General features: G+C 33.7%; 1 protein-coding gene across 1 annotated transcript in view; it reads left to right on the top strand.

Moving 5' to 3' along the window:
• Nucleotides 1-10,969: 10,969 nt before the first annotated feature.
• The window catches only part of LOC140450461 (uncharacterized), a 117,246-nt gene continuing 107,736 nt past the window's right edge, over nucleotides 10,970-20,479 (top strand). Inside the window, exon 1 of the mRNA XM_072544105.1 lies at nucleotides 10,970-11,299. The gene's annotated coding sequence lies outside the window, so the exon portion shown is untranslated. The remainder of the gene's footprint in view (nucleotides 11,300-20,479) is intronic.

The following is a 20,479-nucleotide window of genomic DNA, read 5'->3' as shown; positions in this document are numbered from 1 at the left end:
ACATGCTTATCGACAAATTAAAAGCTGTTAATATCACTACAAAACAAGCCAGAGATGATGCTGATGTTCTCATTGTAGAAACAGCTATTGCAGAGTCTAAACATGTAGGAAAAACTTCCGTCATTGTAGGAGAAGATATTGATTTGCTAGTTATCTTGATAGGACGAGCTCAATCACATCAACAAGAAATTTTTTTTTTTTAAATTGGTAAGGGTAATGCGGAGACAAAATTATATTCATCGAAAAGTTTTGATAAATACCCTCATTCTAAGAAACACATCTTATTTTTACATGCGTTTAGTGGATGTGATACGACTTCTGCGATTTATAGGAGAGGTAAAATATCGTTTATTAAAATGTTCGAAAAAAATCACCATGTACATCAGTCACCTCAACTATTTCAACAAAAAAACTGCTCTGTACAAGAACTATTTGAAAATGGAGTACGTATTTTCTTAGCAGCGTATAATGCTCCAACATCAGAAGACGATATAGACTCTTTTCGATACACCCAGTTCATCAAATCAACAAGACTCAACAAACCAGTGCAGTTATCAAGTCTTCCACCTTCAAGTGCAGCAGCTCGTCAGCATATCATTCGTGTCTATTATCAGACCCAAATTTGGTTGGGAAATGATTTAGAACCCCAAGAATTCGGCTGGGTAATGCAAAATGAATTTCTGGAACCAATAACAACATTATTACCGCCAGCACCAGAAGAACTGCTTAATACAATTGTCGACGACAACCCATTTTGTATTTGAACGGTCCGCCACTGCAGCCCAGCTAGCCAGCTAGTCGGTACAGACGACAGACGACAGAATGACATTCCATCACCAGCCGTTGAGAAGCATAGAACTATTTGTTATTGTTTTCATATTTTTGTGCAAATTCATAAATAAATGCAGTATTTTAGACTATTAATTAATTTCAATGAATACAGTCCACTACAACAATAAACATTGGTCCTTCGAGCCGGATATTTGTGATAAAATCAGTGCTAAAAGTGATTCACAGTTAACGGTCAAGTGAAAGAACACGTGGGATTGCCGAACAATATACAGCCAAAAATACCGGTGAGTTCGCATCTGATTCCTATACCTATTTATACTGTTTTTGTTTGTGTAAGTTGCATAAAACTATTTACAATCTATATATCTATTTAAATTCAATTCGAATCTATTTGATTAATAAACAATGTCGGACGAACACTTAAAAAGATTAATTAGAAAACGCGCTGGTCATAAGGCTTCATTTACAATTTTCTCCAAATTTCTAGAGTCTATTAAATGCAAATTAGAATTACATGATGTTGAAAAAATCGAACTAAGCGACAGAATAAATAAACTAGAAAATACATTTTTAGAAATTAAAATTATCCAATCAGAAATAGAAGAATTGGCAGACGATCCCGAACCACACTTTGTGATAAGGGAAGAACTTGAAAACAATTTTTATTCACTATCGGCTAATGCCAAAGCATTGTTAAATAAATTCATTTCAGATATTGATGATAAAAAGTCGGTGACAAGCGAGCATACAGACAATAACACTTCTATTTCTGACGGGGCTTATCGTTTACAAGGTGTAAAACTGCCAACAATACAAATTCCAAAGTTCGACGGCACATACGAATTTTGGCTAGAATTTCGAGACACTTTTGAGTCACTCATTCATACAAATGATAGTATTACAAATATTCAGAAGTATCATTATCTTCGGGCATCATTACAAGGAAATGCCGCCGCAGTCATAAAACCTATCGAATTTTCCGCAAACGGGTACAATTTGGCATGGGACTCTGTATGTGATCGATACAATAATAAAAAACTCTTAATACACAATCATATTAAAGCTTTATTTTCATTGGAATCTATTCACAAAGAATCTTTTGTAAAATTTCGTAAATTAGTAGATGATTTTTCAAAACATTTAAAGTCACTTCAACAATTAAATCAGCCGTGTGAACAATGGGATGCCTTACTTATATTCATTATAACATCAAAACTAGACGAAACTACTATTAGGGAATGGGAAAAGCATATTGCTACTCAAACGGAACTACCAACTTTATCCGATCTAAAAGGATTTTTAAAATCAAGAGCAGATTTTCTAGAGGCAATTGAAATGAACATTGAAACAAAAAATAAAAATAAGGAGAACAGGACGACTAGGGGATTCTTAGCAACAAAAACAAACTACACATGCGTCTCTTGTCAAGGCGACCATAGCATTTACACTTGCGAAACATTTTTAAATTATCCAATAAACGAAAGGTGGAATTTTATTAGATCAAAATCATTGTGTACAAACTGCTTGCGATCGGGTCACTCCAATAAACAGTGCAAACTCGGGCCATGTCGCAAGTGCAAAGCACGTCACAACTCACTTTTACACAATAATACAAATGATAGGAGCATCATTATAAGCCAAAATAATTCGGGCACGTTCAATAGAAATTCGAATATATCCAATAGCAGTATTAATACAAATCCATCACAAAGTACAAGTGAGCCAATAAATCCAGTAACAAGTAACAATACATTTTGTGGTAACAGCATGCTTTCTTGTTCTGATACAGGCTATGTTTTTCTCTCAACAGCAATCTTAAGTGTTAAAGATATGAATGGTAAAATGCAAAGGGCTCGTGCACTATTGGATTGCGGGTCTCAATCTTCATTTATCACAACAAACATGTGTAACAAACTAGGAATCAAACCACAAGATGTCAGCTTAAATCTTTTGGGCATAGACAACAAACTATCAACTATTACAGGTCAATGTCAGTTAGAGATTTGCACATCTAATAATAAATTTGTAAAAATAATCAACTGTTTTGTATTGCCAAAAATAACAAATATTCTTCCTCATACAAACATTGATGTAAGCGCTATAAACATTCCTAATACAATTCGGTTAGCAGATCCTAATTTTGGCAATGCTGGATCTATTGACATTCTTATCGGCGCAGATATTTTTTGGCATTTGATTTGTAAAGGTCGCATATCTTTAGATCAAGGTCCTATTTTAACAGAAACAATATTTGGGTGGATAATTTCTGGCCCGCTGGGATCGGTTCCCCACAGTACAATATCTTGCAATCTTAGCACAAATCTGGAACTAACTAAACTTCTTCAGCAATTTTGGGAAGTAGAGGAATTGCCAAATATTCCTCATCTATCTGAAGAAGAGCAATTGTGCGAGGACAATTTTCAAAAAACTACTACACGTGATCCAAATGGTAGATTCATAGTTATGATGCCATTAAAACAATATCCGCATGTGTTGGGTGATTCAAGGATACAAGCTGAAAGAAGATTTCATCATCTAGAAAAAAGATTAGCACAAAACAATCCTCTTCGCGAACAATATATACAATTCATGCGCGAATATCAGGAGCTAAACCACATGTCGTTAGCAGATATCTCTGAAAACTCTACTGTCGACTACTACATGCCACATCATGGTGTCCTAAAGGAGGACAGTCTTACAACAAAACTTCGTGTCGTGTTTGACGCATCTTCACCAACAAGCAACGGGTTATCATTAAACAATATTCAATGCGTCGGACCCAGTATACAACAAGATCTATTCTCAATTCTCATCCGATTCAGAAAACACAAATTCATCATAAGCTCAGACGTAACCAAAATGTACAGGCAGGTGTTAATTCATCCCAGCCAACGCAGTCTTCAAAAAATAGTCTGGAGGGAAAGTCCTTCAGATCCATTACAACATTTTGCTTTAAATACGGTTACTTATGGCCAAGCATCAGCTAGTTTTCTTGCTATCCGATGCCTTTTCGAGTTAGCTAACGAATGCCAATTGTCGCAACCAGAAATCGCGAAGATATTACGTCAGGATTTCTACGTAGATGACTTGTTAACCGGTGCGGATACTATTACTGAAGCTTCGAACATTTGCCGTGAAGTCTCACGTATTTTACTTACAGGTTGTTTTCCACTCAGAAAATGGATTTCAAATGACCCAAGAGTTTTAGAAAGGGTAAATAATCAAGATGATTCCTTTGGAATTCTAAACCTCTCTAAAGATGGAGTCACAAAAACTTTAGGACTTATTTGGTCATCCCAACGTGATTCACTATTATACAATGTACAATATAACAATTACAAGGAAACTTGTACCAAAAGAGATGTTCTTTCTTTAATTGCAAGAATATACGATCCACTAGGCTTAGTAGGTCCTTGTATCATACTTGCGAAGATTCTAATGCAAAGGCTATGGACTGAAAAACTGAATTGGGATGAAAAATTAAGCGGTTCATCACTAAATACTTGGAATAGATTGAAAAATGATCTTGCCAATCTGAAACAATTAAGTATACCACGTCATGCAGTGTGCAATAATGCTAAAGATATAGAAATACACGGTTTTTCGGACGCATCACAACAAGCCTACGGTGCTTGTATCTATTTAAGAAGTACTGATGACAAGGGAAATATCTCGGTTAAAATTCTATGTGCTAAATCAAAGGTTGCCCCTATCAAAACTCTAAGCATTCCACGCCTAGAGCTTTGCGCGGCTGTATTACTTTCACGTCTTTTAACTAAGGTAATTGAATCCATTAATATAGACCTCAATAAATGTTATTTATGGTCAGATTCCACAATAACCCTTGCTTGGATCAATACTTCTCCTAACAATCTTCAAACCTTCGTAGCTAACAGAGTCTCCGAAATTCAGGTCTTAACAAAGTCCTATACATGGAAGTATGTACCCACACAAGATAATCCTGCAGACCATCTATCAAGGGGATTATCTCCTTCTCAAATACTAAATTCTTCACTATGGTGGGACGGTCCGTCATGGTTGTCTTTAAGGGAAGAATTTTGGCCCCTTTTAAATCCAAAGGTAGACATTCTACCCGAAATAAAATCTCAAACTATTCTCAATTTTGTTTCCTATTCTCAGCAAGAACAATGGTTTCCATTCAAGGCCTTTTCACAATATTCGCGTTTACTGCGCGCATTTGCATACATCCTTAGATTTAAAAATAATTTATTAACACCCAAAATTCTTAGAGAGTGTGGCTCTCTAACATTAACCAATATTAATGACGCTCGTCGTTATTTATTGAAGATCATACAACTACACTCTTTTCGCGAAGAGTATGATCAGCTGTCAAAACAAAAAAGCGTTAGTTCCAACAGCAAGCTCTTCTCTTTAAACCCATTTATTGACCAGGATGGTTTAATACGTGTTGGTGGTCGCTTGGCTAACTCGGATTTTCTATATGACAAAAAACATCCCATTGTCTTGGATTCAAAACATCATTTCACGATATTATTTTTCCGTCATGAACACCTGCGTCTATATCATGCAGGCCCTCAGCTGCTTCTATCTACTATTCGGGAGACATATTGGCCTATATCAGGCAGAAACCTATCTAGGTTGACTGTTAAACAATGTACTACTTGTTTACGATTTAATCCTAAACCTATACAACCAATCATGGGTGATTTACCACGTGACCGATTACTATACACATTTCCCTTTGCCATCACTGGTATTGACTACGCCGGTCCGTTTTTGTATAAAAATAAGGGCAGAGGTGCCAAATTAAATAAATGCTATATTTCATTATTCATATGTTTTGCTACAAAGGCGATTCATCTTGAGCTCGTAACCGATTTGAGCACTCAAACATTCATGCTTGCCTTGCGCCGCTTTATCGCTCGTAGAGGAAAGCCAGCCAAATTGTACTCAGATAATGGTAGAAACTTCGTAGGTGCCATGTCTGAACTTAAAAGATTTTTAAAAATTAACAATGCACACATACAAGATTCATGTACACATGAGGGTATTGAATGGCATTTAATTCCGCCATATTCTCCACATTTCGGGGGACTCTGGGAATCCGGAGTAAAATCTTGTAAATTTCACTTAAAACGTTCACTTAAAAATACAAATCTTACATTTGAGGAGTTTGCAACAATACTATCACAAATAGAAGCAGTACTCAACTCCAGACCTTTGTGTCCTATTAGTCCTGATCCTAATGATTTAACACCACTCTGTCCCGCTCATTTCCTCATCGGTAAAATGCCAACGCTAGCTCCAGAACCAGATCTACTCCAAGAGATTCCACAACGACTCAATAGATTTCAACGCATCCAACAAATTTTCCAAAGTTTCTGGAAGAGATGGTCTTCCGAATACGTCGTCGAGCTACAGAGACGTTCTAAGTGGCAAATATCCAAGGGAGAATTAGTAGAAGGAACTTTAGTCCTTATCAAAGATGACTGTCTGCCACCAGCAAAGTGGAAACTAGGCAGAATAACTCACATACATGACGGATCGCAGAATACCGCTAGAGTTGCAAAAATAAAGACTCAAGAAGGTATCATCACGAGGTCATTCTCCAAAATATGTCCTCTCCTTCCATTAAATTGAAAGATTCAGGATCTTTCAAGGCCGGGAGTATGTCGACGACAACCCATTTTGTATTTGAACGGTCCGCCACTGCAGCCCAGCTAGCCAGCTAGTCGGTACAGACGACAGACGACAGAATGACATTCCATCACCAGCCGTTGAGAAGCATAGAACTATTTGTTATTGTTTTCATATTTTTGTGCAAATTCATAAATAAATGCAGTATTTTAGACTATTAATTAATTTCAATGAATACAGTCCACTACAACAATAAACAACAATATTTTGCAATTGCAAGAAAGGTTGTGGTTCTAATTGCGGATGCAGGAAATCAGGATTGCAATGTACTTTAATATGTGGGCAGTGTAATGGACAATCATGTCTAAACGCTTCATCAACTTCAGATGATTTCAATGAAGAAAGTGAATATGCACCTGATATTCTTGAATATTTTTATTCTGCTACTTTAATAAACGAGAATGATGATGATGAATCCGATATTGAGCAGTCAGAGGAAGAAGAAGAAGAAGAAGCCGATGAAGAAGAAAATTAATACAAAAATATTAACCATACATAATAAAAGAATATATATTATATTTTTAACTTTAATAAATCGATTATTGGATTATTAAATAAATATATAATTTAAAAAAAATAATAAATATGATTTTTTCAGTATCTAATTAAAATAAAAATGATTATTGTTGAATTCTGCACTTGATCTTAATTTATCGTATATACAGCTGTTAAAAATATCATTAAAGTTCATTTGAAATATTTCATTTAATATTGTATGTTTTTTAAAAATAAAATAAATATTATATAAAAAATATATATTTTATAATTAATATCTATAAATATAGTTTATTAAATAATAAATAATAAAAATTTAATGATAATAATAGTATTTTAAGTGAATAATTAACTATATAACTTATTATTTATTGAATCCTACTGGCTGACTTCGCGTTACCGTATACACAGGTAAGCGGTCCCCCACTCTTTGTGCTCTATCTTAAGAAGGGTTGAAGGTATAGTCGCCTCGTATTTCGGTGAGACTGTGTAAAAATATATTTATCTGTAATAAAAGCAGACAATAAAAAATAAAATAAAAGTACTCTACCAGGAGTAGTTATTAACTGCAAAATTATCAATGACTAAGATGTATAATAATACAAAGTTTTAATATTCTCATCGATATTTACATTTAGATGCGCCTGGTAAAATATGTACAGTCGCTCAGATAAAGTTATCATCGATGCATTCTTTACGTAAGATAACAATTTTTGCCTGAGCAACCGAAACCATAAAGTAGTTTATCCCAATAAATTTCGTTTCGACCGTCCAGTGGTTTACAATTGGGTAGGCAGGTATAATATTTTATATTATTTTAAACTTTATTTTTAAACGAAATATTGTTTATTTGGATGAAACCTGGTATGGTATTCATGACACCGTGAAAAAAGTTGGACGAATAATAACAAAAAGTGTTCTAATTCATTACCGCCCAATAAAGGACAGAATTATAATTTTACACTGCGGTGTAGAAAATGGATGCATCGACGATTTATTATTAATATCTTTAAAAAAAATAAAGACGTGAATCTAGATTATCATGAGGATAGGATGGTTCAATTTGTGAATCATGGTTTGAAAAATCTATATATATATATATATATATATATATATATATATATATATATATATATATATATACATATATATATCGCACAAGAAGTTCGAGCGTCAATTATAATGCTTTCAGCTATCAATATGATGGAAATGAAGTATAAAAAAAGTTCAACTCAGGAACCATAGATGTAAACGTTTAATGTTTTTTTTTGAAGAAAAAAACAGAAGTTAGTTTTTATAAAACTAACTTCTGCAGCTGAAGAGCCAGCGGAACCCTCTAATCAATTGGAATATCTTTACAAAGCCGTGTAGTAAAATGTAAGCGACATTTTCAATACCTCTCTGATGATACCATCCAAACATATGCTGAAACATGTTTATGAAGAATTGTGTTCTAAATTGTCTAAATCAGAAGCAATTGTAGAAACATGTTTATCAGAGTGTCCAAAGCAATCTGCTACAAGACTATAGGAGAAACATCTTACCTACATGACAGGACAGAGAATTATAATTTTACACTGCGGTGGAGAAAATAGATGGATCGATGATGTATTATTAATACCTACAAAAAAATATTAAAGGAACCTCTTCTTCCGAGATTACCTAAATATAGTGTGATTATCATGGACAACGTATCATATTATTCAAGATTAATGAGAAAATTCAAAATATTACTTGAAACAAATTACAAATTCAAGAATTTGTTTGAGAAAGATTTGTACTTTGAAGCATCATATAGTAAAAAGGAATTGTTGGAGGTTGTTGACAGTAGACAGTACCAGAAGGAATATGTTGTTGATAACTGTACTCGCAGTAATGGGCATACCGTGCTTGGTATGCCCAGTATTACAATTACTTCCTCCTTACTATTGTAAATTGAACCCAATAGAGTTAATATGGACACAACTTAAAGGTAATAGAAGAAGAAGAAACGTGGCTCCTAAATTTTTGTCTACTGCTCTCCAGTTAATTAGAAGAGAAGTCACAAAGATCACAGCAACCAACTGGAAAAGTGTAATCAAACATGTAATCGCAGTGGAAAATGACTATGTTAAATATTTACCAGCATTAACCAAATGAACTATAAATATAGAAGATACAACTGATACTAGTGATAACAGTGATTATTAGTAGATTATTAAGTTCTTATTTCCAACTAGGTGTTAGTTGAAACCTTTATTTTTATTGTAATTGTACAAATTCTTGTTTTGCTTATATATCTTTGAAAATAGAGTACAAATACACTTCATGATAGAACAAAAACATACAACATAATTTAATTTAAAATAATCAAAGTACAGGTTAGGTTATTATAAAATACCTGCTAGATATATAAAAAAGATGTTCATAAAAGTTTTAGACCTATTACCCATTTTTAAATTATTGAGATACTAAGTCTTCTCTCACACGGTGTCAAACCAAAGTTGTTAATAGAATACGCTGTATATAATTTAAAAAATTAATTCTTTATGTTTTTTATTACAATAACTAAGTTATCAGGGATAAAATGTGATCATAAGTTTTAAAACTTATGAGCAGTTGTGTTATTAAAACGTTTGTATACTAAAATACTTGTACATAAAAAATTTATTTAATTGTATGTGATAATTACTTTTATTAACAATTTTTTATAGGTATTGTTATTTTACAATAAGTTCTATTTAGCCGAGTCGATTAGTGTTATCACTTCCTAGATATATCACAGAAGTTAACAACACCAATATTTTTTATTTAAACTTTATAGAAAATGAAACTTTTCCTTAAATAAAAATAAAAACTTTTATTTAATTAAAAATTAGATATCTACGCTACTGTTCAATAAAGTAGTGGTAACTCTAACAGTGTTGCCATTTTAGTAGTATTTTACTCCTCTGGTTCCTATAAATTTTCTCACGAAATTACGTGTCGACTATACATAAAAGTACTTCAGACAAAAATTAAAGAGAATTTTCCATTCTACAATTTTTCTTACCACCTTAAATGTCATAAAGTGTAAGGGAAACGAGATATTTGCAGAAAACTCATTTTCGTGACCTTTGACCTTAAATATCATAAGTCGCGGACACGTGATTATATGAGACTTTTGAGGTAAGTTTTATACCATCAAAATAAAGACGTATGCAAATTTTCAGCTTATTATTCTTTCATTCCGAGGTTGCATCCTTATTTTACCGGACTAATATATGTTTTTATTTTGTGTTTAGAATGCGCCTTTAATTATCTTTCTAAGTATCATCTTGATCAATTGTTAATTTGTAAACGTATCATCAGATTGCTGTAGAAACCTCCATGTTTAATAAACTTTTTGAAAAAATTTACGTTTTATTTCTTGTTCTGTCAATGCTATATCCAGAACAAAATATTTTCTTTGCTTTATTGTGGCTGCCCGTTGTAAGTACAAATAACTGCAGTTAACACTACAGTGCACATATAATGTTAGCCAAGTTACTACCGAGCATAAGGGTATAAATCTACATAACCCCCTTTACCAAGATGATTTTATGTGCATTTCAACTATAACTTGACTTATCTCCTTATGCTTTCTTGAAATAATTAAAAATAATAAATATCCTAAAATATTTTTTTTAATTTATCAAAATATTGGACACATAGATATTAATTTAAGAAAAAACACTTAAATATATCTAACAGAATGTAAGTCGGATCTAGAAATATACAAACGTTACTAATATTACGTCTATAAGGTAACAAAAAGACCATATGAACTAAAAATGTCTGTACTGAAAAACTTCCTAATGAGAGTTATTCCCTTTTGCCTTCTAGCCACAGAAATAACACAACACGAGTAAACCGACCCAGCAGAAGAGTGGAGTACGCAGCAATAGCCACTTCCATCGGCGGGCATTCATCCACTCACCAGCCGCCACCACCAGACAAGGATAAAAAGAAAACGTCAAGGGGATGCCGGTTTGCCAACCCAACAGCAAAGTAGACCAGCGAGCACGAACGTCGCAGTTCGCATTCGCAGTTCAGTAGTTCTTGGACTGTCGCGTGATAAGCACCGGAAAAAATAACGACAAATTCATATCAATGTGACGACAGTATGCTACAATAAATAACAGAAAGTAAAGTTCATTAATATTTGTGATGACGCCCGTGTTTTCCAATCGATATTTCCCAGCATCTCTCACGTCCCCGTCTACCTAAATCTGTGGGAGATTACTCGGGGCTGTGACAAACACAGCTAAATGTTTTTTAGAAAACATGAATTTCATTTTCCTTCGAAATACAGCACCTTGAAATGTTATCTGTGGTATGTACTCATTTTATTTACTTCTTTTGTAACAGTGTGTAAATTTAAATATCTAAGATTTATTATCCAAACATTTACCGACCTACCACAATTATTTTTTTAATGAAACATCCGTTATTTTTCGAATAAAATCTGGACACTTACCCTATAATTGTATTAAGAGGGTAATTTAGTGATTTGCAGGTAAAATTTCATTCAATACATTGAAAAATAAGGTAAAATAAAAACTGCAAGTGTTGGAAGTGACTACTACTACTGCGGACGTAATTTGCAAACTTGCCAAAATATCTTCATACTTTGGATACTACTATTATTGGATACAAGTGTAGTCGAAACCAGATTAGATGGCTGGTTTGGAATTAAGCAACGGTCAGTGGGTCTCAAAGAGTTACTTTACAATTTAATTCCACATCACCTGAAATGTAAATAATCTCCTATACTTCATCTAATTTACTTACTGTTGCACGTCATCCGCGTCATAGCCCGTGAGGTCACATGATACCAACACGAAATATTTAGGTGGTAGGTGTGTTCTTTTTTAGAATCACTTTGCTGAGTACACTGGCATTACAGCCACTAGACATATTTTATTATATACGCGTAGAAATAATATTTAAAGGGTAAACGAAATAATAAATTAGACTTACTCACAATCAATTTAATTTAACTATCCAGACGACCGGTTTCGCTTTCTACAATATGCAAAGTATCTTCAGGTCTCGATACAAAGTTAAATAAATGCTGAAATAATAAACCCATATTAGGGTGTTGTCTAATAAAGATAAACAAAGATAGATGATATAAATTATATAAATTACAGTAATTATGCCAATATTACATGCCTGTGGTTTTTTAAAATGAATAAAATGTTTAAGCAGACAAGGTAAGACCCACAAATTGATAGAATAGTCTATTAAACTGTAATAAATTAATAAATGAACAAATAAATAAAACATTACTTACATGCCGGTACTCTATTAATTGATGGTTGAAAGAACATGGTTCAAACTATCCTGTATTGTTGATTGGAGAACTTAAGTCTGCTATTGTAATTGTTTGACAGTAAACGGGGAAGTTCTTGAGGAGAGAGATTTTATCCAATGAAGTAGAGATAGGTGTAATGTAATTGTTTGTTTGATGAAAGTAATGTTCTATACCATTGAGTTATTTAAAAGTTATTTATATTTATTCTAGAGATATATTTATGAAATGTGTGTTATTTATTGAGATTTTATTTTTGAAGGTGACAGTTGTGAGACAATGAATGATATTAGATGTACAAATTGTGTGGGTGTGCAATTCTATCAACTTGTAATTATCAAATTTCTTTGATAAAGTTCTGTTGGTTGTAAAGTCAAGTATTTAAAGTTAAAAAATTAAAAATTAAGGACAATTTAAGACACACAGAAAACACTTAAAAAGGGGGGACCAAACAGACATTAAATTTAAAAAGGGGGAGGATTTGAAAGCACTACATCTCTTACTTGGAGACAATGAGTTTTTTATGTTATTTATTAGATTTTAGAGGTAAATTTGACAACTGTAGGTTAAAGTGTGACAGTTCTTCTTCTATTTTAAAATGCCTCACGGGCTATGACGCGGATGATGTGCAACGGTAAGTAAATTAGATGAAGTATAGTTGGTAAAAGTATATAGAACGTTTCGGTGAAGTTAGCTACAAATAAAGGAAAGTTTTGTATTTGGCAGTGTTGCCATGTCGTTTTAATAAATCGCGAAAGAGCATGCGACATATTGTTAATTCATTTTATTAGATTTAATTAGATTTTTACTTATGTTACACAAGTTATATATGATACTATTTTTAATTAATTGACGTAACACACACCACGCTAAAGAGTCGAACGCATTTTTATAAAACTTAAATTGGTTAAATTAAATCGTTCTTGTCGCATTTCTGTTACATTTAATGCCCTTTTAGGTTCAAAAATTATTGTAGGCATTATTTAAAATTGAAATTCTATTTACCGAACACACAAATTCACACAATTTAAATGTAGTGACGATCTGAACAACTTCCAGTAGCTAACTAATATATTAAAAAACGGTATTCAGGGTACCATTTCATCCCATGAAATTGAAATCTGCTGAACATCTGTTGCAATATGGTAAATTTATCCCCTAATCTACCAAAGCGCAATTATAATTTTTTTTTCTAATAACTAACTGCAACTAACATCGAAAGAAACAAATATTCATTCGTTCGTGTTTTATATAAATTTAAAAAAAAAATTAAAAAATTACCAGATTCCAAAAAATAATACACTCAGATGTAAAAAAAAAACGCAATAGAGAAAATTTTGGTTAAATTCAAAGTATTTCAGTTCTTTTTATTTTTAGTCCTATTTTAATGATTTTTTTAGCACACTGTGTAAAAATTTATAAATTTTAATTAACACGATTAGTTGAAATTTACCCCTCATTCTAATTTTTTGTTAAACTGGTATTGTACATGCTGGGCAATATAGGTTTTCGTTTATGAACCATTTATTAGACATATTGTCATAAGAGTCAAAAAATCAGAAGAAAATTGCTTGTATGTTTAGTATGAGCATTAAGATTGACCTTAAAAGTCGAGATTTAATAAATTATTAAGTCATGTGTTCTTTTTTAAAGAAGTTAAACAATGAAAAAATTGTTGCTCGACACGCAACTCTGATGTTAATTTCACTTGCACATTTAATAATATTGATCTTAAGAACTCTTACAATTGATGCTAATTTCAATTCCACTTTTAAGAATATCGATCTTGAAAAATTTTATATTTCATGATGGAAAGAAATTCCACCCAGAAAGTTTCCTTATATAATTCGTAAAATTTCAGTTTCTTGAAATAATAGTAGAGACATTTCTTTACAAGTTCTAGTTTTTTCGTAAATATTAACGTTAAACGTCAAAATAACCGCATTTTAAATTAAAATTGTGGTTGATTCCCAATAAAGATAATAAATAAATAAAAAAAAACAAAAATCCGGATGTTATATTTAAAATAAGGTTTTAGAATTTCTCAGAACAGTTGTGTCTAACTTAACGAAGCAGTGGAGTTAAAAAAATACTTGAATGATTTGAAAAAAAATGATTTGCAATGTTTTTTTGTTTTTCTTTTTTACCTTTGTTGGGAACCTTCAGCAATGTAATTACATATAAATATTAGTAATAATTCTTACAGAATTGTACAGGGAGGACACTTTTCGCTCTCAAGGGTACATCAGAGCCACTTTGTTATAACACACAAGATATAAACCACGGTTAGATGGGTGGGCAATTACTACACATCAGTTTTTCATTTACACCTTTAATTTAATTTTTTGGAGAAATATCATAATTTGTTTAGAATTTTTTGTTTTATCTTCACTAGTTAGTACATTTAAATAAGGCAGTATTTAACCTTCCGTTAGTGGCGTGACTAAGAATGACATATTTAGTGGCGTCGGGGACAAATGTTATCCTTTTTAGATTTGCCATTTTTTGGACTTTTAGTTACAGTACAGTATATTTATCCAGATAAAACCAAAAAATTATAACAACAAAACTTTATTTTACTGGTTTGTGGTGACCATTTCTTTCAAATGGTCACCACAAACCCATTTTCCACATCTGAAACAGAATTTTTTGGTGGTTTTATTCCGAACCCTTCCACATACATAACATCTTCCTCGGGATCCGGTTCTAGCTTCGTCTGGCTGCTCATCTTCCTCAATACAAGCAGCAGTTTTGCACGGTTTTGCAGGTTTGAACAACTCCCAACTCAGGTTTTGCAAGAACCGAACACGTGAAATCTTCTCGTTTATATGATGGTGATATTTGTGAATGCAAAGAGCATTTATTGCGAAAGTATTTAGCACATTCTAGAACAGACTGGTCAACCAGGTCGACGCCAACTTTGGTCATTATAAAAAGTCACGACCTCCGGTTTAATTTTATCTCCAGTAGACTCATCTATATCAACGGTGGAATGAAATGTGAATAAAACCAGTACAACCGTGTTCTTTTTCGAACAATAGGACACCAAAGCGCAGCATTCGTAAAATCCGAATACGGAGGAGTGCTCCACTCTATTTTGTATTGGAAGGAATTCCTTTGGTATTTCCCATTTATTTTTTTTCATCGTTCCTACATAAGTTAGTTTTTTTTGTAAAAAACCTTTTCGTCAAAGGAATACTGGTGAACCACTTATCGCCTGTGATAATTCCATAAGATCCAGATACTGGTTCAACTAAACGCATCACAACTTCTACCAAGTTGCTTACTTGGTAAGGACCTTCTGGCGGCCTACCTACATAGGCTTCCAAATTCAACGTGCAAGTTGTCTTATTGTTAGTTAAAACAAATACTTTCAGGCCGTATATGCTTAAAGCTGCATCTAGCTCTAAATGCTAGAAGTTATTTGTCGACTGTGAGGTACTCAATTGGTGAAAAGTAAACTTGAAAATTGTTCAAAAGTAATTCCAGCACATCTCTTATTGGTGCCAATTTGTCAATGGTTTTTCGCTTATCTCTATCTATAACACTGTCAAATTGTAAGCATCGTATCAAGAAGCGAAGTCTGGATTCACTTATAGATAAGTAGCACGATTTCAGACCATTTCCCTTTGAATTATCCCAGAAACTGTTTAAGTTTTTCCTGGATAATCGCAAAGAACTTATGAGGAACAATAAACCAATAAATGCTCGAAGTTCCGTTGAATCTTTATCTTATTCATTTCGATCTCGTTGGAAATTGTTACGGATTCTATCTATATAATATTAGTGCAATGAACTATTGTGTTTATTGCTATCTCATTGAAAAAAACTCCAGATGTCAGCTTCAGTCTTTTTTTCTCGAGCAAAACCTGGCAAATGGTATTTTATTGTTATGTGCACGAGTTTGTACGTTTTTTACAGAGCCCCTTTTCCTCCATTCTGTTCCATCTTTTTCCGTATAATACTCTTCTGCTCGATTGTCAATGTTATCACTTTCACTTCCCCTAGTATCACTTCTATCAATTTTATCTGCTGCTTGTTCGGAAGTCGTATTGTGTTCACTTTTTCAGTCACGTGGTCTTCTCCAAAATCACTTTCATCGTCAATATTTGGCCCATCCTTGTTATCGCTCAACACCTCGAACCATTTTTAACCATCTTTCAATTTTACGCTTCTTCGAATTCTCCATTTTGTTCTAACAAAAGGAAGATCCGGTAAAAAATCACGAATCATTATGAATCAGGGTTCGTAAGTACTATCAATATGTGCTAAAAGATTAGTATAGTTAGTAGACCAAAATCTAAAACTTAAGAACACGGTCAGTAGCGTGGGGGACAGTCGTTAACCACTAAAAGACTTATGGAAATGTTTGGCAACTAAGCGCGTGTTACTGTGCATAACCGTGTTATACATTCACTCATACACTGCTTGGAAGGTACTGAAGTCTAGGTAGCGCTGACACCTACCGATTTAAATCTGTGAGTAGAAATAATGGAGTTGGTGACGTATGTCACCCACGCCACTAACGTAGGGTTAAACCTGCTTTCAGTAATTCTTGTAGCAACCACGTGCTTATATTTAGATGTAAGGGACACTTAAAGAATATGTGATTTAGATCAGCTATGCTAGTTCCACACTCACATCTGCCTGTTGGGAGACCATGTATTAAAAATTATATTGATTGTAATATTGGAAGCCAGTGTTGGAAACATCCGATGCAGATTTGGTGCACAAAAAAAAACGTTTATTGCCAGTCGCCTAGATTAGGCGCATTGGTATTGACTAGGTCGATGAAGGCGAACTAGACTCGGTTATGTATATTACTTGATAAATAAAGATTTTTGGTTCGATTAAACAATTATATTTAACATAAAGTACTATAAGTAACTTTATATGATCGATTACAACGTTTACTACTTCTTAGATTACTTAACCCTTACCCAAAAGGTACGACTGTGTCTCCTGTCAATTGTTACCATGACAATGTTACCAATCATCCCCAGCTATAACTAACTTAACACTAAACAAATATGTAACATTTCCTTCCCTACTAACAAAAAAAATAAAGATAAGGATTTACTCTGACCCTAAACTAAATATTTAATCTGATAGGTTCTTTGCATATCCTGGAACTACGTCTCAGGGGCGTTTAGGTGGTAGGTATAAGAGTGGTAATGGTTGAGTTTAATTAGTACGGTCATAAATATTATTAAATTTATCTAACTTGGCCCATTGTTAAGACCTTGTACCTCAGTTAAACCATTGTTACCTGAAACCGGGCCTTTTATACTATTATCGGTTAACTCAGGATGTTTATAGTCGATACTAATTGAAGTCAACCATTTAATGCTAAACAAACTTTACGTGAAAGTATTTTGGAATTAAATAATTCATAAGGGTTACATAGGCATCGTTCGGTCTAAAATGTTGGCCAGAGCAGTAGTTTGGTGGTCTGGGTTACAACAGGATATTGACACTGCAGTGTTAAGTTCAATATTTCACATTGTGGTGTTAATATTTATCAATCTTTCTAAAAGCAAATCTTATTTATTGTTTAAGTGTGTAGTATAAATATTAAAATGTTAAATATTGCAACACCACTGCAAAATTGTTTCCTATCGCCTACTACCCGATAAAATATTTCGTGGAACTTCTTCCTACTGCATTTGAAACTAGCCAAAGTTTTTGTTAAAAAAAAAACATTTTAAAGCTCAAATACGAATTGACAATGAGCGTTTTTACAGCACACTGTATTTATAAATGCACATTTAACCCATTTATCGATAAAAATTGTTGTTTGACTCTGCTTTCAAATATGGTAGAATTTGGTCATCAAATTGTGATGTAGATATTTCACGAAAACGGCAAAAAAAACTAGTTTATATAATATCTAATCATAGCAAAAAATGCAAGTATTTCGATATACAGCCGAGTTCATTAATTCCATTCTCATTTGTGATGCCCACGTAAGGACAAAACCACAAGAAATATGCTAACAATGTTCGTAGAACGTGTATAAATTGCGTAAATAATTAATTATAGGGATGGATCTACGGTATTATGTGAATTTTGAAATAATTAGTACTGATGTTAGGAGATTATATTTCAAGCGAGTAAATTGTTGGTGTTTCAACAAAAATGTTTCCTTAAATGTAATCTTTAAGATTTTATTTAAAAAATCCTTTATAAAAGGTATCATAATATATATGTGTGATCTTTACTGTTTAATTATGCAGTGAAGCTTAAGTTTGGTACAAAAGGTCTTAGTTTTTTACGGCAGGATTGAAGTATCGTGGTTTTACGATATTACGATAGGATACGATACACAGAGGAACAATAGACGACGCTTAGCTTAACCATCTCCGTTTCGCAGATGGCATTATCCTTATCAAAGATAATTTAGGAGAAGCCACAGATATATTAAATGAATGAGACTTTGCATGTTCGAAAGTGAGCCTCAGAATGAACTTAACCAAAATTAAGTTCATGACAAATATGGTCCCCAATAACCATTTAACTATTCAAAAAGTGGTAGAACTGGTAGAGAAATATACATATTTGGGTCATGAAATACGAATCAGCAGGAATAACCAAACATACGAAATCCAAAGACGAATTACTTTAGCGTGGGCAGCCTTTACACTTAGGACCAACATACCAATTAGCCTCAAAAAAAAAGTATTTGACCAATGCGTATTACCGGTCATGACATACGGGGCTAACTCTAACCAAGACTGCGGCTTCGAAATTAAGAGTGGCACAGAGACGAATGGAACGGTGTATGCTGGAAGTGACGTTGCCGGACCGAATAAGAAACGAAGATCTGCGAAGAAGGACGAGTATTGCGGATGTTGTGGAACTCATAACGGAACTGAAATGGAACTGGGCAGGACATGCAGCACGAATGCACGACTCACGATGGACGAGCAAAATTACAAATTGGTGGCCAAGAGCAGACAAACGTGGTAGAGAAAGGCCACCTACACATTGGGCTGACGACATTAGGCGTATCACCAAAAATTGGCAACAAAGACCACTAAACCGTAAAGAATGAATGAGTTTAAGGGAAGCCTATGTCCAGCAGTGGACGTGATAAATGAAGGCATGATGATGATGATGATGATTGAAGTATGCATTCAAGTAATTAGGTCAACAAATAAATAATAGGTTAGGACGTCAGGAATGAGTAGGCGTTTAACCACCCTTGCACTTGACCTAAGAGGTATATTGTGGCCCATCTCTATTTTAAAATTGTTCTTTCAGCCTAGCCTTTTTAACAAAGCCTAATATGGCCTTTGGTGACTTCTACGAAGCTTTAGAGCTTGCTCAAAGCTATTGAACTCCGGGCAGTTACACAGAAAGTGTTCCATTCGTCCCTTCCTGGAAAGACGACGGTATACGGTTTTTCGAAATTATAATTTAGATTGCATCTGGTACTATTTCCAAGTATGGATAATTTTTTATTATCTATCCAAATTTTATCTCCCAGTATCCTTCTTCTCCATCCATATATGTAATGGAGAGAGGTCACCTATGAGGGGTTGGGTTAGTCGACATCGCTCCTATTATGATTAAGCATGCTTGTCGTTGAAGCTTAGTCAGCTTCTCTTTGGTGGCCTTTTATTGGCATTTAGACTAAGATACTAGTGCGCCATATATAATCATAGGTCTGACTTTAATCATATATAGGCAGTACATCGGTTTGGGTTCCATACCTCATAATTTCCCACATACCTTTCGACACGTCCCAATAAAAAGGTTTGCTTTGTTGGATATTCCAGATCGACCTTCCATATAAGCTGCTTATCTAGTATTACTCCTAGATATTTAACCTCATTTGCTTGTGACTGTTTCCCCATACAAATCGGACATTCAGATGTTATCTATATTTCGTCTACTCATGAAACTAGTGAAAGATTGTATACTAAAAAACAGAGTTTTTCCCTGTCGCACCGCCTTGTCCCATATTTAATGTTCGTTGAAGTGTGCAAAATAGAAAATTTCCGTGTTTTCACCATAATTACTAGATCACCTGCATAGGCCTGCACTTTTACTGCTTGTGCGTCAAGAAGCGAGATCAGGTCATCTCTCAGGAGGGAAGAACATAGTTCCCTCTTTTGCTTTGATCCAGTTGTATATGGTAGAGAATATCCCTCTTGATGCTGCTGCATCATAATGAGAATTTGGAAGGCTTTTCTT

This window comes from Diabrotica undecimpunctata, chromosome 9 (genome assembly GCF_040954645.1).
Source record: "Diabrotica undecimpunctata isolate CICGRU chromosome 9, icDiaUnde3, whole genome shotgun sequence".
Classification (NCBI taxonomy): Eukaryota; Metazoa; Arthropoda; class Insecta; order Coleoptera; family Chrysomelidae; genus Diabrotica; species Diabrotica undecimpunctata.
Note: the sequence above shows the minus strand (reverse complement) of the source record. Positions and strands in the feature narration are given on the sequence as shown.